At 45.4% G+C, this 24,411-nt stretch overlaps 1 protein-coding gene across 4 annotated transcripts in view; it reads right to left on the reverse strand.

Moving 5' to 3' along the window:
* Nucleotides 1-24,411, reverse strand: part of Mob3b (MOB kinase activator 3B) — a 181,472-nt gene that overhangs the window by 87,737 nt on the left and 69,324 nt on the right. The window lies entirely within an intron of this gene.

Here is a 24,411-nt window from a genome sequence, read left to right on the forward strand (position 1 = left end):
AGCATCTCATAGCTGACTGACATCAGCCGAAATCCAACATTACAAGGAAGCATCAGAACGCGGGCAGACTATCCTAATAATATTCTAATCACAGAGCAATTCAGACTGAGAATTGGTAGAAAAAAACCACCTTAAAACCATGAAACAGAGTCAATTCTTAGAAACTAAATACAACTCATTTTCTTGGTTTGTTATGGTACTTCGTTAGTAGTAAGAGGAAGAGTCTGGGTATGTCACTGGAGAGTTAGCATCTGGGAAAGGGAGCAAGAGATTCTAAGGCTGTTCACAGATGGGAATACTGGTAATACTGATGGCTCTCGAGGAAGATACTCAGTTCAAGGTCATGAACTTGAGGCATCATAACCCTGACTCCAACAGGATCACTCTGGATCAAGTACTCTTGCAAGGTAAGAAAGCACCAAGGCCTTCTCTTAGGATTATGGTGAATTAGGTGTTAGGGACGTGAGTAGGAAGATCAGAACCTGTTGCCCAGTAGTGATTCCCAAAAGGTTCTCTGGAGTCTTTTGTTCCAACAGTTTCCAGAAGAGTCCCTGAGGGTGTCAATTATCTGGTCACAGATTCTCAGGGCTGGTAGTTAAACTTACCAGCCCTTTTCACCTCCCTGGATTTAAGGAGACAGGGTATTTCACGAGCATCCACATCCTCTGCCAGGTACAGCTTTTCACAGCGAAGTCACAATGGCAAGCCTTCTGAATGCCCAGGCAAGCCTTCTGGTGCTGCAGATCTTAGGCAGCCTCTCAGCGGACACCAGAGGAAGGTGCTTTTGTGCCATGCACCGCGCCCCCGTGTCTGCGCTCTGTGGGCTTAGAACCCAGTTCGTGAGCTTCGGGCAAGGGGCTGGAGGTTGAGAATACACACGCAGAGACAGACGGACACACAGACCTTCCAACATTGGTACCAAAAGCCCCTCTTTATGAATACCATGTAGGCTTAAATACGCTGCAGTCAATGGCCAACAGGTGAAAAATCCCATCCTCTGATCTTCTAAGCTAGGCACAGCTTCTAGTAACTTCAATTAGAAGGTTCTAGGAGGGAAAAGCAGCTGAAGGCCAGAACTCATTAGTCTCAACATCCAGCTGAAGGCCAGGACTCAGTCCCAACACTTTTGGAGCCTTTGATTTCAGACCATGTACCCACAGGCAGGAGGAAGGAACCTCCCCAGTGAGGAAGGCTACCTCCCCTTGTGGAATCATGGCGGGACGCACTGAACAACGTCGACCAAAACCATTTACATATGAGATTCTTTGTTGCTATCTGAAATAATAATAATAATAATAACAACAACAACAATAATAAACAGACTCGGGAATATGGACACGGTATATCACTATCTGTACCATTATACCATTTTTTTTTTTACAGCTAAATAAAAACCGCCAAGCTGAGGCTGAGGCAAAGGCAGACTGTATCCAGGTGGAATTCAAGAGACGGAACATTCCAAAGCGGTCGGTGTGAAACACCAAAGCTTGCCGAGCCGCTTTTCTTGCCTGCAGAGAATTTTTGTGGTTGTCAAGTATTTTCTGTGAACACAGGCAAGCTCCCGGTTCTTACCGAGGAAACGCTCACCTTCTGAACTTTCCCCTTCCCACCATTAACCTTGCGAGTTCTGTCGCGGTTTGTTAAGCTGCTTTCCAGACTGCCAGGAAAAAGAGAATTTCCCGGTAATGGATCACATTTCACCTGATCCTCTTAAACCCGACCAACTGGCTAGTGCTAATTCAGCCATTCCTTAAAAAGGTTCCTCCAGTTGGGAACAGCTGAGATTTTTGTAAAAACGACAGAAAAATTGACTCTGGAAATGGAAAAATTCTACTTTTTTAAAAAGGAACACATTTTTTAATTTAAAAAAAATATTTTTTTTTTTTTTTGCCTTGAAAGGCCATTCTCTATCTATTCTCCAGGGAGATGATGCTAGTTCACCCTAAGATTTAAAAATATACAAACAAACCCCATGAGTCACATTCAAATAATCAAAAGTTAAACAAACAGCATTATTTGTCTCACTTAACTAGAGATGTACTGCGTGGGTTTATTTTACTGTTAAATCGCATTCCAAGCACTTTCTAAGTCTGCCCAAGGCTTAATTACCAAAGTTGAAAGGAAATGGGGACTGAGGCCGAGGAACCCCTGGAGCTTCACGGGTATCAGAGGGGATCCAAGGCCATCAAGAGGAGAGATTAAGCACTTTCTAGAAAAACAAGGCCTCTCTAGGGAAGGCCAGCTTGACCTCAAGTGACAACAGGAACAGACTACTACAGAGAAAACACCAGACCACCAATAAATCTGGCTCAAAAAGCACAGCACAGATGGGGGCACTTGCACTGCCCACCCCCCCCCCAATCCTGTCTTCATCAGCGCCAGGTCTCTTTCTCCTCTCCTTCTGAAGCTGTGGGGTCTGGTACCAGGGGAGGTATGAAGCTAGGAATCTAGGGATTCTGAAATGCAAAGCTCCGGAGACAGCCCCAGAGGGAGAAGAGAACATTCTTTCCCAAATGACACCAAGCAGATTTAACTAAATTTTTTCATACATGAAAGGTCACTAAAGTCGTGCTTTTCCCATTAAAGGCTGTATACAACCAATCAACATGAGAGACACACACTGTCCCACGTACCAAGAGATCCCGGGCATGTTCAATGCCGCTGCCTCACACTTCCGGCTTGCTAGTGTATCAGGCTGCTGCCACACACCCAAATTGGGTGGGCATCACAGGGCGGCGCGGGTTAGAGGCCAGCCAAATGCACTTCTGAGGGCTGGGGAAATGAAACGCAGCTTGGAAACAAAGGCAATCGCTTAATAGCCATTAGGAACGGGCTTCAGAAAAGCAAGCAACATCAGACAACCAGCCATGACTTTCAGAGAAATAAAGCAGGAGTGGAGCAGAGAAGAGAGAAATTAATTAAAGAGAAGCAGGCAACCTGTCATTAGCGAGGTCAAAGAGAGCGTGGGCAAGGCAAGGTTTCGCTCTAATAGAAATTAATGTGACCGAGTATGCCCAACCAGCCAGAGAGGCGCTCTCACAGTTCTAACACCTGTCTGCCTTCCTCCCTTCGCTTCCTCTGCTACCGTCCTCCCTTCCCCTTCCCGCAGAGACGGTAATAACTCCATTGTAGGATCACTGCCATATGGTATGTTAGAATAATCTGCAAAATTAAAAGTCCAACTAGCATTGCCATATTGGCAAAGCTTTTCTTTTCTAATTACTTATTTGCTGTGTGTGTCACTGGCAAACATGTGCTCCACAACATGCGTGTAGAGGTCAGAAGACAACTTTCAAGAGCTGCTTCTCTCCTTCCATTGTGTGGAGCCTGGGGACTGAACTCAGATGGTCAGGCAGCAAGTGCCTTCACAGGACGAACTGTCCTGCTCTCCTGCTGGCCCAAGCTTTTGTTTGTTTGTACCCCCCCCCCCCCCCGCCCCGTTTCGAAAGAGCAATGTCCCTGAGGAGCGCTTCAGCAAGGCCTCACCCAGTGTTCTTCACAGGGCACTCATTGGTGTGTCTCTTCAGGCAGGGTTGCGCCCCCTGACCCATGTCTCCCACTCACTGGCAATCTTTCCAGGTCGTAGAAACCCGAACTGCGTGAACTCTGCGGTTCTAGTCTCATCCCCTTTCCTCTAAAACAGTTTGGGAAAAGGAGATTTGCATGAGGTTCAAGTCGCAGCTCGGCATCATCCAGTATCCTTTTGAGTCTTCACAAACAGTGTTCGAGTGTGTGTGTCTGTCTGTCTGTCTGTCTGTGTAGAGTGGGGGGGGAGTATTGGGATGGGGGCAAACTTAAGACTCCTAGAATGAAATAAAACAGGAATGGGAAAACCAAAATATTTTCCCAAGTCTACCGAAAACAAGAATTACTCCCCAGTTACTTTCTCAGTCTGTGCGGAAAACAGGGAAAAATGTCAGAGAGAAGATTTAGAAAGACTTTTTTTTTTTTTATTTTTCTCTTTGAGAATACTGTCTTTCCTTTAGAAAAGGTAACATATTTAAATTATTTTAAATTGAAATTGCTGGCTTTCAACCAAGTGTCCTCAAAGTTTTCAATCAGAAATTATCCTGTCCCCATCCATCTCTTCCAGCTCCAAACACATTTTTTAACCTACCAGGCCCGAGCCATAGCTACTATCATGCTTATCTTAAGCAGCAAGATGATTTTGCATACGGATTCCAATCACCGTCAGATGCTCAGTACATACAGGGATGCAGAACACAGCACGGACATCAGGGAGCACAGCAGGAAAGAACACTGCAGTTTTGATTTCTACCTTAAGTGAGAATTATTTCCCATCTTTCGCAGAACCTTGGATACTAAGTGAGCCTACAGAACACCACTCCTACCCTATAAGCTAATCAAGTCATTAAAAACTTCCCAGAAGCCAACAGCTAAGGGAGGTAACATGGCGAACTGTCAGCCCCTTAGAAGTACTGTGACTTACAGACAGGGACGAAGCCTTTCTGTGCCCGCTGAAGGACACAGGAGCTGTCATTTACAGTTTCGGGGCTGCAAGCTACAGCAGTAAACCTGCTCGACCACCGAATCACTGTCACGCTGACCTCTGCACAGTCTGAGGAGGTCAAGCAGACTTCTCTCTGCTAATCAGAGTTCTCCACTAACCCCAGGTTCTTCTGGTTGAAGGACAGAGAAAGCCATGTGAACCAACAGGCACTAACGTGGATGGTTAAAAATACACGAGAGGCCGGGCGGGGGTGGCGCACGCCTTTAATCCCAGCACTCGGGAGGCAGAGGCAGGCGGATCTCTGAGTTCGAGGCCAGCCTGGTCTACAAGAGCTAGTTCCAGGACAGGCTCTAGAAACTACAGGGAAACCCTGTCTCGAAAAACCAAAAAAAAAAAAAAAAAAAGAAAAAAAAAAGAAAAAAGAAATACACGAGAGGCAGAACTAGAGTCCCAGGTCTGGGGTGGCGGGGGAAGAGGGGGATGGAAAAGTGTTGGAAAGACAAAGCTCTGGGTCAACGTTTGCTGTCTTTGCAGATGACTCCATGTCATCTGCAGACAGACTTCCCTGTTCTGGAACTGGAGAGAGAAATTCTATCCAGAGCTGTTGGACTATTAACTGGACCAGACTATCTCGAGAGGGAAAACGCTCCCATCTCTCCCTTCCCAGTGTTCTTTCCTGTTGTCTGACTTGCTCTAGCAATACCTTGCTCTACAGCACACTCTTCCTTTGCCTTATACGACACCCACACTTTATTGGTTTCTTGAGGTCGTTGACTCCATCTTAACCCCCTTACCAATGACCCCCTTCTCTACTCCACCATTAAATGTACAGTCCCTAAAACTTCTGTTACAGACCCTCTCTTTTTAAAACCTATTTTAATTGGAACAGAATTACATCCTTTCCCCCATTTCCTCTCCTCAGCCCCTCCCAGCTACCATCCCTCCAAAAAGGCTCCTGCCTCACACCAAGTCGTTAGTCTATTTTTCTTTGATTAGTATTGTTACATACAATAATAATGTATGTATGTGTATACAATATATATAAACACAGCCTGCTGAACCTGTTTTTGTGTATATATGGCATCAGGGCTGGCCTCTGGGCACTGGACCACCAATAAAGGGCCTCATCCCCAGTGGAGGCTAATTCTCCTCCTAGCCTGTAGTTCTCTGTCTAGGTGTGTAACCCCTAAGATCTTCCTTCTTCCATGCTAGCATGTCCACTAATACTGCCATGGTTCTCATTTTGTCTATGCAGCCACCTTTAAGGGGAGACAGTTCCACAGCAGATTTCAGAGTATTTTGGCTCAGAAAAATCTTCCCTTTGCTTCTTCTACCATGTTCCTTGTGCCATAGAAGCTGTGGTGTATCCTCTGGCTCCTACAAGCCAGTGATCTCTGTATTGTGTGTTGTTGTGGTTTGCTGTGACGTAGACCCTCTTTTTATTCATTAAATTCCTTCAGTGATCTCAGCCACACTCATGATGGACATTTACACTAGCCAAGACCTCTGTGTTCTGAGTGCCAGCCTTGTGTGTGCCAACCTTCCTTCTTGGAGGCCGCAAAGGTACCCGAAACTCAATCTGCCCAAACTTCTGACTCTCCCTGCCCCCACCCCAATCCTTTCTCCCCAATTCTCAGCAGTAAGAAAAGAAAGCGCTGCTCAAGTTGGAAGCCTAGGAGTCACCCACTACTCCTTCTGTGACCTGAGCGTTCTTCATTCCTGTCCTAACTTATCCTCCTCAGCCTGCCTCCTTCACGTGACTCTCTCCACGCTGGAGATCAGACTCTTTCTCCATCTTCTTTGGACTAGCGTTAGGACAGCATTCCTAAACACGGCTGTAGAAGATGCCTACTCCATATACACCTTTTGGAGTAGTAATTATTTGGGGACGGCTGTCTGGAGGAACCACAGATACTGAAGCAGCCCTCCAAAGTTACTCTCTGTAAGAGAAATTGGTATCTGTACCAACCAATAACCCCGTTTGTGAGGGAGTTTCTCTCTACACCAGGAAGACTGAGATGGGGGAAGAGCCCCACCCACTTGCATTGCTTCTCACGGCTCCTCCACAATTTTGATCTTTATTTTAGCAGATAACAGTGCTTAAAGGATAAAGTCTTTTTCTCGGGGATTTCTCTGTTTCTCCCTCGTGCAGTATGAGGTACACTTGATAATAAACGGAGTTTGTTTTGTACTTTTCTTCTAGGGAGTTCTGATTAAGAACTATACTGGGTTTGTTTTTATCTCCCCTGCTCTGGTCTCTACAGCCCTCCTTCTTTTCCCGGTCTCTAGAAAGATCGATCCATTCAAAGTCAACTCTTCTCTTGCCACACTCTGCTCCTAAGCTAGAGCAGACTGTGGCTCACGCTTCTTCCTAGGCACCCCCTCTATGCACCATCTTGTGTGGATTCTAAAGCCCTGCTGTCTCTCTGGACTCTTCTGATCACTTCTGCCTCTCGTGTGGTTCTTACAGGTGCCTGTTAGTTTTCCAAAGATGCTATCTATGCTCTTCCTACTTCAGGGCCTTTGCAAATGTGCCTCTTGATTTGCCCACTCACTTTCCCTCCTATTTTACCTTAAACATCACTTCTGGGTGTCCTTCTCTCCATTACATTTTGTGTGTGTGTGTGTGTGTGTGTGTGTGTGTGTGTGTCTGTGCCTTTTGTGACTGACACATACATCTTCCCCTTGCAAACTTCTCTATGTCTATTTATCTATGTTCCCTTGCCACCCTGTGCAAGGTACGTGGAACATGTAGCAGGCAGCGTGCACGGCACTGGCTCTCAGTACCGAAAAGAAGACATTCTTGCACTCAGGAGCTTTCTCCTTTTGAGGTATCTCACTCCACCACAGGACTGCCGGGCCCATGAGGAGGCACGTTTGCTTTGTTTGCCCCATCCCCCTGCATTTAGCACCCTAGCTGGGTGGCCACCACGGGTGAAACGGTAACTCTGCTGATGTGTAACTAGCCTTCTGAGGTTACTCTTGTGCAACGGGTACAGCTTCTAAGTCAGGCAACTCCTGCCACACAGCTGTGTTCCTAGGAAAAGGTAATCGCTCAGGTTTCAGTTCCAGTGCATGTCTGGTGTGCATGCATGTACAAGTTTGTGTGAGGGTTCACATGCATATGTGTGCCCATGCATGCAGAGCCTAGAGGTTGATGTCAGACATATATGTGCCCATGTATGCAGAACCAAGAGGTTGATGTCAGATATATGTGTGCCCATGAATGCAGATACTAGAAGTTATGTCAGGCATATGTGTGCCCATGCATGCAGAGCCGAGAGGTTGATGTCAGGCATATGTGTGCACATGAATGCAGATACTGGAAGTTATGTCAGATACATATGTGTGTTTGGCTGGGAGTCAGTAAGGAGAGACTGGCAGTGAGGGGAGGGGCTGGGTCACGGGTCTAGACACCAAAAGTAGGCTTCCCAAACTAGGCAAATCTTTAATAAACCAAATGTCCCTGCTTACTGGATAATTTGCACAGTTCGCTTTGAGAATGTCTCCTTGTCATCTTACCGGGAAAGGGCTAGAGTAGTTCCTACTTAGTTCCCATTTCTTACGAGCCAGCAGAGTGCCAGAGCAATCTGTCACCACTTAGTCACAGGACAACACCAGCTAGAACACCAAGCTCCATCAGTCCCAGGACTCGCTGCCGACTCGCTGCCGACCGCACAGTCCTACCCCAGACTATCCCAAAAGTCAACATGGCATGAACCTAAAAATACTTTCCCAAAGTAAGAGGGGACTGAGAAGTCACCTTACCTTGAAAGCAGGAGACTGACCCTGCCTGTCTGCAGGGGCTTGTGTTTCCAGGGTCTGTTTCTGGAGGCCTCAATGAGTTGTCGATATAAACAGCTTCTGATAGGAAACACCCACAACAGCTTCTCTAGAGAACTACAATACTGTAGATCTCACTGCTGGTACGAGCTGGTAAGCATCATGCATTTTCTACGTGCAAAACCCAAGATCCATTAGAGTTTGGAGCTGCCTAAGGAAACGGTTGACCGGTTGAGCAGTCAGAAGAAAGGCAGACTGAGACGGGACATGGGGCTGAGGGCTAAACGTCAGAGGCATTGAATGTTATCAATTCTCTCGACTATGAGGCCACCGGCACTGCATGTAGCTAGTGGGCACATCCTCACCGTTTGAAAAGCTACTTTTCCTCACTTTCTTCCTAGCTGGTAAGATTTTTATCTTCAAACCCCCTCCCCCCATACAATCAACTTCAGCACACATACAGCTATTGAACCATGTGCTTCTCCTTATGAGTGGGAAATTACATCCCTGGCAGAGGCCTCCTAGGTTCATCAGAGCCTGAGTAAAAGTCCATGTATTCAAGGAAAGCAAGAACGCCAAGACATGACAAGGAATCCCTTTATCTTTACTCATGCAGAGTTTCTTGTTCAAGGGCCCTAAGCTCAGTGTGAGACACTAACCCTGTTTCTCAAGCTACCCTTTTTCTCTTCCACGCTTCATGTTGCAGTCCTCTTCAGGTTCCCTCTGTATTTATTTGTTTGAGTATACAAAGGCATGCAAGTACATGTCAAGAATACTCACTGGGGGGCTGGAGAGATGGCTCAGAGGTTAAGAGCATTGCCTGCTCTTCCAAAAGTCTTGAGTTCAATTCCCAGCAACCACATGGTGGCTCACAACCATCTGTAATGAGGTCTGGCGCCCTCTTCTGGCCTTTAGGCATGCACACAGACAAAATATTGTATACATAATAAATAAATAAATAATTTTAAAAAAAAGAATACTCATGGGCCAGATGTTCCTGGGAGAGCAAAATACCATGAGAGTGTTGGGCATTATGACCCATACCCGGAATTCCAGCATTCACAAGGATGACCGGAAGATGATGAGTTCAAGGCCAGCCTGGACTACATCGCAAGTTCAAGTCCAGCCTGGGGTACTCGGTGAGACTCTGTCTCAAAACAGAAGTGACAAAACAAAATCCAGCCAGCCAAACAAAAACTCCCCAGCGGAGTCTGAAAAACCTACGCCAGACCTTTAAAACCTCCTGGAGCCTCACTTGGGGGCTCTTATTTGGAAAAGAGGCAAAATCTATTATTCTTAAAATATTGGTTGAAAATCATTGAGCACTGAACAACATCTAATCCATAACACACACTCGAGGGATGGTAGACATCATTACTGTGGCAACTGGATAAAATGAAAGTTAACACAATCGTCTTAGCAAGACAAATGTGAGATAGGCCCCTGACACCAGCAATCCAAACACCTCTAATCGACAGACGGCATCTGCAAACCCATTAAGAAAGGTCTGTTTGGAGGGAAAGGCCTATTCACCCTCCTGCAATATTAAGTAAGGCAGCCATGTCTGTCTAACGCTGACAGTGTCTCCTGATCATAGGGCCTGCTTAAGGCTGAATTCAATGATCTGTGCCCATGGAGAGAGCAAGGTCACAGTTAATCCCATAAGGCAAATGCTATACTTTCTAAGTGTTTCTGTATTTTCTTCCCCATGATAGCTACCTTACAGGGTTACCCTGATCTTGGCTGATGCTTGACATTCTACAAAAGTATGTGCTGTTCTACAATGAGAGACTCACGACCTCGTTGACTCAGAAAGCTAGCATGAATGTAAATATTTACTGCTTAAAATTTGCGAGATGGCTAACAGCAGTGGTCTCTAATGTACTCTCTACTGTATAATACAGTAATTACATCACAGTAATGCCATTTAAATTTAATATGCTTCCAACATGGACATCAAGTACCAGCGATTAGTGTCTAGTCAGGACTTCTCGGCTCATTAGGTTGGTATGGACGTGGCATAAAGGAAATCATAGAACTCGTATTTGTTTTCAGAGGTTAATTAGCATCTTTCTTTTGGTGGTCCAAAAAAATTTGTCTGTGGTAGGAAGACACCGTGATTGCAAAGGTGAAAGGATCTCAACATGGCTGAGTGAGTACCACACCATGTTATATCCAAGAAAGTGCTCTTGAGTTGGTTTAGATTATTAGCACGAAGCACTAACGTCACTGTCTACCCTAGGACACACTGCGAGATCCTCAATGCAATCTTAATGCATACTCACCCAGTCAGCACTGTCAAGCGTATACCAGGCAAGGGACGACCTTGCTTGCTTTATATACAGCTGAGCCTCTCAAAGCACTGATCCTGGGAGAGCCTTTGTGAATCTTGTGCAGGAAGGTTTTGGTTCAGGATTGCTTCCCTTCTCCCTTCCTCTCATTGTTTCTGTACTCCTGAAAGAGGGTCTCCTGAGGCCACCGCTGGCCTCAGACCCGCTATGTAACCTGGGAAGAAGACCTTGTGACCTTGTGCTCTTGACTCTCCTGCCTCTACCTCCTAAGAGCTGGGATGGCAGCTGGGCTACCATAGGCTTAATTCAGGACAGCTTTATATCTGGGTTGCTGCTTCTTATGTGGGTCCCTGAGGGTCCTTCCAGAGCACAATCCCCCCTTTCCCACTACATAGTTCAGGTATCCCTGCCTTGGAGAAAAATAGTATATCACAACAAACAGGACCACAGAAGCAGACAGGAAGACCAGACATGAAAGACTTTCGGTAAGTCAAATACTGCAACTCTTCCTGATTAAAAAAAAAAAGGTTTTGGGGGGAAGTAAACTTTTTTTCATTAAAAAATTATTTATATTGTATCACCATGTATATAATGGACTCACTATTTGTAATGAATTAATATTTATTCCTAAACTTATTTTAATTTCTAATATGACAACTAATAAATATATATGTTAGTTAATATTTCTCAACTGTACCCAAACCTAGATATACCTGGGAAGAGTGAATCTCAACTGAGAATTGTATCCACCAGACTGAGTGTGGGCATGTCTGTGGAGCATTTTCTTAATGATTGATGCAGGAGCACCCAGCCCACTGTGGGTGGTGCCACCCCTGGGCAGGTGGTCCCGGACTGTGGAAGCAAACAAGCAGAACAAGCCATCAAGCAGTGCTCCCCTGTGGTCACTGCCTCTTGACCACGTTGGCCTCCCTTGATGACGGATGGCGCAGCCTGTAAACCATTTAACTCTTTCTGACCAAGTTACTTTTGGTCATCCATAGTGTTCGTCCCCGCAAGAGGAAGCAAGCCAGGACAGCATAAAACCACAAAAATAGATTAAGGATTTCCAAGGTATCTGAAGACATCTTGAGTCAAAAATTGAAAAAGAATGTTCTGAACCTGTCTCATTTAATTTTAAGTGTGTGTGAGTGTTAAGATGTGTGTGTGTGCCGCTGGTATACATACAGATGTCAGAGACCAACTTTCAAGAGTCGGTTTTCTCCTTCCACTGTAGTTTCTGGGGGCTGAACTCAGCTGCCAGGCTTGCACAACAGTGTTTTTATCGGCTAAGCCATCTGGGCTGCTCACCTGCCCTGCCTGCCTGCCTGCCTGCCTGCCTGCCTGCCTGCCTCCCTCCACCTCCCTCCCTCCCTCCCCCCTCACCCTCCCTCCCTCCGTCCGTCCCTCCCTCCCTTCCCTTCTTCAGCATTACTCTCCTGCTTAGGCTGGCCTCAAACACGTGGGCATCCTTCTCAGCCTCTGGAATGCTGAGAATACTGGTGTCACCCGCATACCAGGAACCTCATTTAAATGTATAAAAATTCCGATTCCCTTTCCTCCTTCCGTCTTCAGACTTTACTGCCACCTAAAATGATACCATGTATACCATGTCTTCCCTATATGCCACTCATGTGCCTATCTGCCCCAAATCTCAAGACTCTTTACCAAGGACAATGGGAGCCGTAGACCGGACACTTCAGAAGGACATCCAATGCTCCCACCGGCTCCCACTCTGGGCTCAAGAAATACAGCACTTCCTCCTTGGTTCCGCATCCTGGTGAATGGACTTGTAGTGTGCTCCTGGCATCTGCCGGGCTGTTCACACTCCTGGCTATAGTAATAATCTCTCTCCCTCTGTCAATCTACTGTAAGTGGTGGCTTCCTGTTCCTTTTGTCCAGCAGTTTTAACATAGTGTAACTGTTTTGTCTCTTTGAACAAATTTGTGCACATTCTCCAAGCGAATTCTTTTTACTATACTATCTGGTGAGGGGTCTGTTCTCCTGCCTTAAATGTAAGCCTTAAGAAGTTGTGATATGCTAGGTGGTGGTGGTGCACGTTTTTTATCCCAGCACTTGGGAGGCAGAGGCAGGAGGATCTCTGTGAGTTCTAGGCCAGCCTGGTCTACAGAGTGAGTTCCAGGACAACTAGGACTGTTACACAGAGAAACCCTGTCTTGGGGGAAAGAAAGTTATGAAGTTATGATATAATGGTTATTCTTGGTGGTCAACTTGATTACATCTACAATTAACTAAAACAACAACAACAAAAAAAAATAGGGTACACCTGTAAGGGATTTCTGCTTAATTTGAAGTAGGAAGATCTACTTCTAAACTGGACTAAAGGTACATGCCTTTAATCTGGGCTCTGTCTTCTGCTGGAAGCCTATATAAGGAGATGGAAGAAGGAAGATTTTGATCTTTGCCTGCTTGCCCTCGCCTTGCTAGCAAGTCCATCACTTCACTGGCTTTAGAGCCTGCTTCTTTAGGATTCCAGCTGATACTAAGGCCAACTGAAACATCCAGCCAGTAGACTGAGCAACTTCTGGATTCTTAGACTTTCTGTTCATGTGATTGCTGGACTAGCTGGACCACAGCCTGTAAACATTTTAATAAACCCCCTTATATATAAATAAATGCAAATATATAAATATATATAAATATATATACCTGTACATGTACACACACACACACACACACACACACACACAGACACACTCATTCTATAAGTTCTGTTTCTCTGGAGAACCCTGACTAATACAGGGGATTTCCTGGTCTCTAATTCTAAACACAAAACTGTGATGTAAAACATGTTAGTGTCATTATTATATATGTGTAAAAATTGAGGCTCGGGGAGAATGAACTTGTCTCACAGAGTTGGGTCTCAGACTCTACCCTGAGTCAGAATTACCTGGAAAACTTCAAGATACAGACCTCTTCTATACTACCTCCAGAAATTTCTGATTTAAGAAATCTAGGGTGGGGCATCACTTACTTTTCTTCAAAGTTCACAGGCAGAGCTGATGTTGCTGGGCTGGGGAGCCTGTTGGGGACCCCTGCCCTAGATGGTGAACAATGGTGAGCAGTGATCCACCGTGTGCCAGATCTTCCCCTGCACTCGACAGCACAGTGTTAGACTAACCCGACAGTGGGAAGGGGCCCTACAACGGCCACACAGAACTCCCTCTGAGATCAGAGCCCAGATGTGTACCCCATCATTCCTCCAGTTAGTTCTTATGGGTTTCCAAGTTTTTAATTCCAAATGCTCCCTTCTTTTGCTAGTCTAAGGTTTTCTCAAGCTTTAAAAATGTGCCGTGATCTGGTACTGAATTTATCAGGGTGAAAGGACGACAGACAGATCCAGCTGTATTTATCTTGCATTATTTTACAGATTTTTCAACCCTTGTCCTTCTTACTAAGTAGTTAAAGTTCGTCCAGACAGGCACCATAAGTCCTGAATGGCCACCATTCTTTTGATATATTCTGTTATATAACTATTCTAATACATACATACCTCCTCAGTTGCCTCAAGGACCAGGCACTAAGGTTTCAAGACTCATCCTCTGGGTCTTCGATAAGAAAATGACATTTCAGTTTAACTTTAGTAGACCATGCCTGATCATATCCCGAGTTATCTTCACTTTGTTAGCCATAGCAGTAAGCTGGACTTCAGGGGTACCAATATATGTATGCATGGTCTTTTTCCTGGGTTGTTAAATGGCCATCCTTTAAAATCAGGAACTGTATGTTTTGAGATATTGCTAATCAATGATAGTATTTCTCTCGGGTCTCATGTCAGAAAGGCCCATAAAAAGACTCTAAGAGAACAAAGCCCCCAGAGATACACACACCCCTGTACCACTGGGTCTCTCTTTAAGTAACGGAAAATGTCCACTTTTCATTGTTCTCATCTTTGTGGCTGGTGAGAAGACAGAAGAAAGCAAGCATAAACTATCCTATAGCCATGTGGTTTCGTCAACCTCTGCGTCTTTCCTTTGAGTGCTTGGATGGAAGGAGGTGAATTCTTTCAACACAATCATGAAGGTTCTTCCAGGAGCCTTTGTACGTTAGAGGCAGGCATGGAAAAGTGCATACAAAACCCCAGCTAGGAAGGAAATGTTTTCCCCTTATTTAGTCCTTTCCATTTTCAGAAGACAGGAGGAGAGCGACATCACTTTGACACCCTTTGTCTTTAAGCCACTGTGTTCTCTGAGCAAGGGAGAACTATAACGTCACTGGGTGCAGTCTGACCAGCGGCTTTGTCGTTGGGCAAGTCTGGCTTTTCAGCCTGGGTCAACCATTTACTACAAAGGTAACTTTGGACACTTATCTATGTTTCTTCAATTGAAATGGGGACAAGGATAATAATTAACTAAGGCTGCTATGAAGATTAGAAAAAAAATATAATGAAAGACTTAGCACACCAGTGGGCGCAGATTAGGAATAACTTCAATTTAATGTAATTATTACTCAAATTTTGAAATTCCTGCCTTACATAAAAAACAGATTCTACCACATTCCGCTGATATTGAAGTTTCGATTCAGTGACATCCTAATGGACGTGGTTATATTTTCTCAGATTATTCTAACTATGACACAATCCTTACTTTTTCCTTAAGTTGGTAAAGAAACATAGGGACAAATTTTGGTAGAATTTTCCTTTATAACTAAGCAGTTATAAAGGAGTCGTCCGCTTTTGTCACTCTGACAGGGAAATGAAGGCAAAGTTCATTCAACAATGAACTCTCACACTAAGTGCTGAATACGCACCATGTCACACATTCTTAACACAAAGAGCGTACGGCTCCTACTGCTCCTTGCCAGGTGAAGAGGAAGTAAGAACAGGGGATGCTAGGACAAAAGGCAAGCCCCAAACCAGCATGCTATTTCTGGAAGAAAAGCAAAGTGAACACACCCTGTGCTCCGACAGCGACTGCCTGCAGATGGTTTCCTAGGGAGCTGGTGTCTGTTGTTGAAATATTTGCTAGTATTTCTCTCCAGAGACATGCAAAGGCAGTTGGCCTCTGGGTAGGCCTTTTTGTTTCCACTGAGAAAACCAATAATGAACAGTGTCTCTGAAGGCCGTCACAGGTGAACACTGGGTAGTTAACAACAGTTCCCAGCTCCTCCCTAGGCTCCTGGTGGCTGGGGCAGGCGTGGCAGTTGGGATGACGTGGAAGTCATCCTCAGGTATCATGGTGCCTGGGTCCCTTTGTGTTGCCTGTCACAGGCTACTGCCATTTTCATTAAGATTCCAGCACTTCAGCGGAATCAGAAGCCAGGGAGAACCTGCTGCTGCCCGCAGATCTACAGGACACAGGAAATGGAAGACAGAAGGAACTGCTGGTTGTGGGCAGGCATTGCTCCCAGAATTCCTCACTGTCCTGCTGGTCACCTGGGCTGGATGCTGAGGAATGCCAAGAACCATGTTTCTTCAGAACGAACAACTCCAGTTTCTCTTTCCTTAAAGACACACATTCTAATTTCTAAAGGCATGAACTAAGAATCAATTAGACAAAAAACTCAAAGGAATTCATGTGCTAAAAGGATTCCTGACCAACTTTTTTTTTTGCAGTATTAATGAATGAGAAATGAAAATGGCTCAGCTGGTTAAGGTCTTGCTGCCAAGCCTGGGCACCTGAGTTTGGTCCCAGAAACCCACATGGTGGGAGGAGGAGAACCAGTTGACCTCTGACTGCCACAGATGTATGGTCTCTCTCTCTATATATCTCTCTCTATCTCTCTCTCTCTCTCTCTCTCTCACGCGTGCGCGCGCGCGCGCGCGCACACACACACACACACTCACACCGTCATCCACCCATACACTCACAAATAAATAAAATGTTTTAAAAAATGAAAATATTAGCCCAGTCACAAAATAAATGCCATTTCCTCACAATTTTCAGGATGCTTCTTTCCTTTAACATCCTCTGCCAATCAGTTTCCATTTCCACGGAAATAATTTTTTGACTAGTGGGATACCTCCTGCAATACGTTCTGCTGACTGCTGCCTCCCGTGAAACACGCCTGTGCCGTCTGGTTGTGGACGTTCCTGCCTCATGCTGTGCAAACCAAGTATAGCCATCCAGTCTCACAAATGTTTACCTTCGCTTCTACTGTTTCCGTAGAACAAAGCAAAGGACGGACGATCAACCCCGTGGCCAAACGCTTGCGGGAAGCAAGGCGTTTGTACCCTGTATTCTCTCACCTCCGTCCACCCCATGAGTCTGTGTGATCACTGTGTGGTATCGAGGAAAGTGACTTCCCAGCATCTCTTCTCCACTCCCAACAGCGTGCCAGCTGTAGCAGGCAGCGTGCGACTGAAAACCCCCAATGACTCTGTGACATGGGTACTTTTCTGGGTAGTCTACCGACGAGGAAGCAGCTTTTGGGAGACTTAACACTGGCTAGTGTAAGTTGCTAACAGTTCAGGCAGCTCCATTCTCAAACTGGTTCATCTTTCTGCAGCATCATTTGAATAGAAGATGTAAGGAAAACTTGGTCATGCCAATGAGAACACGGATAGAATTCTCAATTAGAGTTTGACATTAGCACAATCCAAGCCCTACCTGCAGAGGCCCTCAAAGAGAACATATCCCAGCGCACACACAGGTATTTTGAACACAAAGTCTGTCAGCCACTTGCCACAGATGGAAGCCTGAGGCAGGTTTACAATTTGACTTCTTTCAGAATGGCAGTGTCATTTGAGCCGCTCTCTACACGACCTAGAGGACAGGTGGGATGCTGGCGAAGAGCAGAGGGGAGCCCTCCAGAGTCAGGGCCCTGCTGAGATGCTTTCCAACCTCAGGCTGACTCTCTGTATCCCCCTGATCTCCACAAGGCAGCTCTGATTACGCCATGGCTCCAACCGGCCAATGAGCAACGGGGCGAAGGCAGTAGATGCACAGATCCCCATCCAGGTATGGCCTGAGTTTTAAGTCTCTGGCCTCCTCTTGGGTATCAGCTATCCATCCCATCTCCCTTCCCTGCTGGTGCTAAGATGTCACCTGAGACAGGCCCATTAAAATTACATAGCACAGGCAATAGAGAGCTCCGTGTGGTTCAGGTAATTAGCCCTGGTTTCCAAGGGCAGTTTCCAGGCCCTCTGGGCTCCCTCTCTGGGTCTCCTAGCATACCTGGTGGAGGCGGTGGGGGTTTGGGGGGCATCTCTTGGAATTTGTTGAGTGGGGATGGTTATTTAACACTGTCCTCATTAGCTCAGCCACCAAGTCAGCCACAGTATTGGGTTCACCGCGTGGGGGAAGGGACTTGTAGTTCCACAACAGACCATCAGTTCTCCAATGGCTGCTGACCAGTAGCAGCAGAGTGGAGTCAGCTGTCTCTGCATGCTGTCCATGAACAACTGAATAAACTTGGGTGGCAACAGAATCAATGGGGGGAGGGGCACGTTTTTTTTTAAAGGAACGGGGCCTTCGAATGTCTATGTTAAAGCACTCGGTATAATCTACATCAGACACAGAGCCCTGGGTGTCTTCAAGTTTCTCTCTGTGACCGTTGAGAGTCTGCCTCTGGGCATCCCCTAGAAGAACGTACCACAGTTGGGAGTAAGCCAGGAATGTTACTGATTCTCGGCAAAGAACACTACAGACATGAGGGGCTGGCATAGTTGAGAACATGGGTGCCCCAAATGTGTTATGTATTGTTTTTATGAAATATCGTGCGAGTTACTGATGCTTTTGAGTCTTAGTTTTCTCCTATGAGAAATGGCAATGATAGTCTAAGCCTTACTTAGTTTCCAGGTTAATGACAGTGGACGACAGAAGCAATATGCATTCAGAAAACGGCAGCTTTACTGCCATGCCCTCCCAACTAGCAAGTTCCTAGAGCCAAACAGTTTCTCAGAGCCCCAAAGATTCATCTCATAGCCAAAGCTCTGGAGGCTCTTGCCCATTCACAAGGCTGTTTGGGGGGAAACGGGATTCCACCATTGGCAACGATTCGCCTGTAAAGCAGAAACAAAGCCAACGGCCACAGACATGCTTTGACAGTGCTTAACGCCTCCTTCAGAGATGCAATCCAAGCCTCTGTGCTGAGTGCTGGCTTTAATGAGTAGACCTTCCTGGGTGTAAGGAGTGGGCTCTGCCCCTGCTAGTCTAGCGAACCAGCACTCACCTACTGCTTGAGGCTAATTTGACATGGAACAAGGGCAGATTTAGCGCTCAGTTTTCTGGAAATCAAGTGGAGACCCTGACTGGCAGCAATTTCTCCAGAGATTTAGGTGTTCTTCCCTGAAGCCAGGAGTCACTCCTGACTCCTGGAGTTTTCCAAAGTTTGGAGAGATGCCCTTAAGGGTTTGAGATCCTCATCACATCAACAAAGACTGACAATGTCTGTAAATCTTGCTGAGTCTACAAGTCTGTATTATGATTCCGCAGACATTATTCATAAACTGTCTAGTAATTTCCAGGTGTATGGATGATAGTTGCGGAGGTGGGAGGGGAGAAAAAAAGAGAGGGGAGAAGAGGAAAGGAAAGCCAGTTAGCACAGGAATGTCTCCAGTGTCCTTTGTGCCCCAGGTTCTAATGTGACCCCCCCACTCCGCCATGTTGCCTCGGTTGATCCTTAAAACAGCCTCACGAGGTCAGAATTATACCCTTGGTTCCCAAACAGAGAAATGGAAATTTAGAGCTGGCACGACCCAGCAGCGCGTAAGCAGCAGAACGAGCTGATTAAAGCCAAGCAGTGTTTTCAGCAGGCTGCAAATACATTTCCCCCAATCACATCCTGTCTTGTCCGTGTCATACAGAACTACTTCAAAATCTGAAAACGCAAGCGAGACATCCAATAAGAAATGGAAGGTTAGAATGTAAATGTTAAACATAACTCTGACTTCTCAAATCCCAAGTCTGAGATGTTCATCGCTGCGTATGTTCTTATTTATTTATTCTTGCCATGGTATCTTGGAAGATGATGAAATCATAGGTAGGAACTGAACGAGAGCATGGTGGTGCATGTCTTTGATCCCGGCACTCAGAGAAGGCAGGAAAACCAGGTGTTCCAGGTCAGCCTGGGCTGCACCATAAATGTAGTCTCATGAAACGGGTGGTCAAGGGGATACAACTCTTTCCCCAACGCACTTAGAAAAATATACAGAGTGATTTAGAATAACTAGACATCTGGGCATTACGTAAATGGCTCGAGGATGTGGACTCTGTCGGCTTTGCTCTCAGAGTAACTGAAACAGGACTTGATCCCAGGCACTCACGGAACGAATGAGCGAATGAGTAACAGCCAGTTGGCAGTCACGGGTCATTGTGGACCAGAGGATGAGCTGGCCTATGGCCAGTCTCAGAATGGAGCACGGGACATTTGCAGACCCTGAATTGTATTTGCCAGACATCTCAGTGCTGACTTTTGTTTTCTTCTAAAAGAGCAAAAGCCAAAGCCAATCATTTTTAAATTTAGAAAGAATTAATGAAATTTTCTCTATGCTAATCATCCTCCTAAAACTATTGGTTGAGAATCATCCAGCATGGGAACTAATGATATATTCTCTGACTGATACTATATGGTAAGCATATAGACTTTTGGCCACCCTTGCTCACACTGACTCCTAAGTTAGGTAGGTATCATCTGTACAGTCCAAAGAAAGCCCCTTAGACTCCTGGTGACTAAGATGCAATAGTCACTCTGTTGAGCTGTTGCAAGGACTACGTGAGATTAGCAGCGGCAGCTACAGTGCAGGCTCTGCAGACATGGATTTGCTTCCCCCCTAACTTTCACTAATCTTCCCCGCTGACTCCATTTATTCTAAAACTGTAGGTGTAGGTGAGATCATGCCATTGTGTCTTACGAACTCGTATTCCGCCTTTACAGAGACTTTTTCAAAACCCATGAGTCAGAGGGCTCTGTCGTCTCCTTTTGTCTGAGCATCAGCTCTACAATGTTCAATCCTGTTATATAACAGTGAAGCAGGGAAGCTGGAACCAGAACAGAGAGACACTTTTGTAATTAGGCAACAGTATTTCTTTTAAGTCTGTGGCTTTCTGTTTTCTGTTTGGGTTGTATCTTTAAGAAGTAGAATCAAAGGGAGGTGGTCCGTGCTTCTGTGGTTACTGCTCTTATAAGGCTTCAGCAGAGACATCTGCTGGGTTCCCACCAAAGGAGGCTCGAGGAGAGTTCAAGGGAGAGTGGAGGGGCCTGTGGCTGAGGAGAGGCTACATGTGTTTGTGTTCCCCCATCTGAAAAAGCTTGACTTCTGGCAGCACGCGCTCCTAGTTAAACAGGAATCTAGCAGCAGATGAAAGGCTTGCTTTCTTCAGTGTTTCAGTGGTAGAGATCAACAGCTGTTTATATCCTTCAATACCTAACTAAGGGTGAAGCCGCCACATCTGTCACTACTTTCCGGTTCTACTTCCTTGGATCACAGTGGGGAGGTTAAGTTTGAACCCTGCTTGGTTCCCGGGCAGGAACATTGACACGTGCTCAGGATTCTAATTCTCAGCAGATCTCTCCATTTCTCATCCTCCCAGGATCAACTGTTTGCCTAAAGTTTTTTTTTTTTTTTTTTTTTTTTTTATTTCATCCTGACACACAGCTTGATCATTTCTGAGAAAGACTCATAACAGCACAAAGACCAAAAGCGAGGCAGTAGGATGGACTTAGAGGGAGGATGAAGGGGACACAGTGGAGTGCACTGGAGGAAGTGCATCTTCTAAACACAGCACCAATGTCCTGCTAACACCTGAGAACAAACCTCAGCTAAGTAGGAGGCCAATGATGGTGGGTGCTGGAGCTTTTCACTGCCCCCTAGCTTGCCATGTTAGAAATGTTAGAGAATGAAGCCAGGCAGGAGAGAGCTTGCTTTGCAACATGAGCATGGGTTTTGATCTATATGTCAAAACAAAACAAAACAACCCACAGTGACGGCACGTGCTTATAATCCCAGTGCTGGAGAAGCAGAGATGGGTGAATACTTGAAGCTCATTGGCTCAACCAGCCTGGTCTAACTGGTGAATTCCAGGTCAAGAGAGATCATGTATTAAACAAAGGTAACTAAGACCTGAGGAGGGATGTCTCAGGTTGTCCTATAACACACGTGTGTGTGCCCACGCACATAGAATCACACATGCAGACATACACAAAAGAAATAAAGGAAGTGTCTTAGAGTTTTCTTGCTGTGAAGAGACACCATGACCATGGCAGCTCTTACAAAGGAAAACATTTAACTGGGGTTGGCTTACAGTTTCAGAGGTTCAGTCCCTTATCATCACGGCAGGGAGCAAGGTGGCATGCAGGTAGACATGATGCTGGCTACACCTTGATCAGGAAAGCAACAGGAAGTAGACTGTGACACTGGGGGGGGATCTTGAGCATAGGAAACCTCAAAGCCTGCCCCCACATGACATGTTTTCTTCAACGAAGCTACATCTCATCATAGTGTCATTCCCTATGAACTTATGGGACCAATTACATTCAAACTACCACAGAAAACCTCATGGAAACAAGCACTAGGTCAACCAGAGGGGTGGGGTGGTGGTTTGAATAGGTATGGCTGGTTTGCTCAGTTGTTTTCGTTTTCTTCTTTAAAGATTTATTTATTTTATTTTATGTGTATGGGTATTTTGCCTGAATGCATCTGCAGATTATATAATTTATGCACCACATGCATTGCCTAGTGCCATGAATCCCCTCGAACTGGAGTTACAGACAGTTTGGGCTGCCTTGTGGGTACTGGGAATTGAACCCAGATCCTCTGGAAGATTAGCCAGTGCTCTTAACTCCTGAGCCATCTCTCCAGTACCTCAGCTGCTTTCTTATAGAGCACCAGCCCAGGGGTGGCCCCACCCACATGAGCTGGGCCTGCCCACATCAATAACTAATTAAGAAAATGCCCTAAAGGCTGTCTACAGCTGATCTGATGGAGGTAGTTTCTTCATTGAAATACCCTCCTCTCAGATGACTCTGGTTTGTATCAAGCTGACATAAAACTACCCAGTAGAGTGGACATTTCTCAATAGAAGACATGTAAGTAACCGACAGGCATATGAAAAAGTAAGACATATGTTATTTATGTATTCAATCATCAAATATACAAACGGATGCCTGAATAAAGAAAATGTGGTATATATACATAATGGAATATTTTTCAGTCTTTCAAAGGAAGAAAATCAGGGCTGGAGAGATAGCCCAGTGGTAAAGAGCACTTTTTGCTCTTGCAAAGGACTTGGGTTCCGTTACCCAGAACCCACAGGGCAGCTCACAACCACCCATAACTCCAGCTTCTGGGAGTCTGGCATTCTCTTAACATACACATAAATAAAAATAAGTAAGTCTTAAAAGGCAATCTTAGCCAGGTGTGGTGACACACATTTATGATCCTACCACTTGGAAGGCTGAAGCAGTCCAGTTCTATATAGGCTATATAGTGAGTTCCAGGCCAACAGGCCTACACGTGGGAACTTGTGCCAACTCTCTATCTCTCTTTCATCATTTACAATAATCTGTATGAAATTTATGAATCATGGATAAACTAAGTGCGGCACACAAAGGCAAATATCATACTATCTTGCTGCCCTATCAAAAGGCCAAGGCCTTTCTTTATTCAACCAATGAAAGCAACACATCACTATCTTACATGTAGAATTGAAGAATGCCTAGTAGTGGAACAAACATCTAATCCCAGCACTCAGGAGGAGGGCAGGTAGATCCCTGTGAGTTGGAGATCAGCCTTCCCTACAACAAACAGCCAGAGCCACATAGAGAGACCCTGTCTAAACAAATAAACAAATGACACCTGCGAATGAATTCCATTTTAAAAGAAAGAATAAAGTGCCGCGTCAAGCATGGAAACACACATACTGAAAACTCTTTTATCGGGGCCAGCAGGTAAAGGTGCTTTCCCACAAACCCGTAACCTGGTTCTCTCCTGGGATGCACTAGGCTGAAGGAGAGAACCAGATTTTGCAAGATGTACTCTGACCTCCACACACACACACCTGGCATTTGTCTTTACACACATGCAGACAAACAAGGTGTTTAAATAAAACACACTTTAAAGTACTCTTCTCGGAAATTCCTAAAATGCACATAGACATACTAAGAACCCCGTGCTGAAAGACAAATCCTCAGCTTCCTCCGAATTTCCTGAACTTGTTTTTTTTTTTTTCCTCAGAAGGAATCCTGCTAAGGTTCCTCAGAACATTGATGCTGTGGAGCAAAGAGACAGAGAATTCAGTCTGTATGCAAAATAATGAAGGAAACACTAGAAAAGAAAGCACTATTATTTTCTACGGGGAACACGGAGACATCCAGTACTCCCAAGAACACAGTCTAAAATCCCCTGTGATGCTCTCTATTCTCCAAACATATATCCAGAAGCTGCCTCCCTCTTAAGCAATCCAGGGGTGCTGTACTGAGATATTCAGTCTGCAGCTCAAAGTGGCAGTGGCGGCAGTGCCCAGAGTTCAGAGTACCCTGAAGCCAACACCAGAAGGATGATACCGTATATCATTCTTGCTATTGGACACTCTGCACGTGACATTAACAGTTCCTCCTAGCACAAGCAGCCTCTAATAGTAAAATTAAAGTGCATGAAGATAAGAATGAAGGATTTCCCATCCTTCAGAGATGTGGAATACCTACCCCCCAGGGTGGGGGGGAGCCATTCTGGGAAACTCCTAGGCAATACTGAACACCTCACCTCCTTTCTGGCAACAAGGGACAGGAGAGGAAAGCATGGAGGGACTAGACAAGTTAAGGCAAAGCCAGGATCCTGACAAACTGGTTTATGTGCTGAATACCTCAAGATGCACATACCAAAAAAGAAAAAAAAAAGATGCACCATACTGCACCAATCAATTTATGTCCTTTTTTTCTCCAGTATAAACCTAATTATTTCCATACATC

This window comes from Arvicola amphibius, chromosome 11, assembly GCF_903992535.2.
Source record: "Arvicola amphibius chromosome 11, mArvAmp1.2, whole genome shotgun sequence".
NCBI lineage: Eukaryota > Metazoa > Chordata > Mammalia > Rodentia > Cricetidae > Arvicola > Arvicola amphibius.